This window comes from Penaeus monodon, chromosome 29 (assembly GCF_015228065.2).
Source record: "Penaeus monodon isolate SGIC_2016 chromosome 29, NSTDA_Pmon_1, whole genome shotgun sequence".
NCBI classification, from domain to species: domain Eukaryota; kingdom Metazoa; phylum Arthropoda; class Malacostraca; order Decapoda; family Penaeidae; genus Penaeus; species Penaeus monodon.
In genome coordinates, this window is record NC_051414.1 from 37,332,258 (window position 1) to 37,332,562 (window position 305).

Below are 305 nucleotides of genomic sequence, written 5' to 3' on the forward strand. Positions count from 1 at the left end.
CATCTGCGTATGCATCATCTATTATAGTATATCAATGTATATGTTAAGTGCACACAAAATTATCCTTTATACATAACTACATTAATGGGTTTTACAGGCACACTTTCACATTATAAAAATATATCACATATGTACAAATCCAACAGGTGTTAGTGCAAGTATTCAACCGAATTCTGCACAAACATCCAGTGCTAGTGCCAGTATGATCCTAATGTGTACAGGCGGCTTACTGGCATCCTGTCTCTATTTACATCTTATTTACATATATTTAACGTTTTTCTTTAATTTTGTGTTTGATCAGATCC

At 33.1% G+C, this 305-nt stretch overlaps 1 protein-coding gene across 1 annotated transcript in view; it reads left to right on the forward strand.

Moving 5' to 3' along the window:
- LOC119592225 (galactoside alpha-(1,2)-fucosyltransferase 1-like) overlaps positions 1-305 on the forward strand; it is a 12,569-nt gene that overhangs the window by 11,088 nt on the left and 1,176 nt on the right. The window lies entirely within an intron of this gene.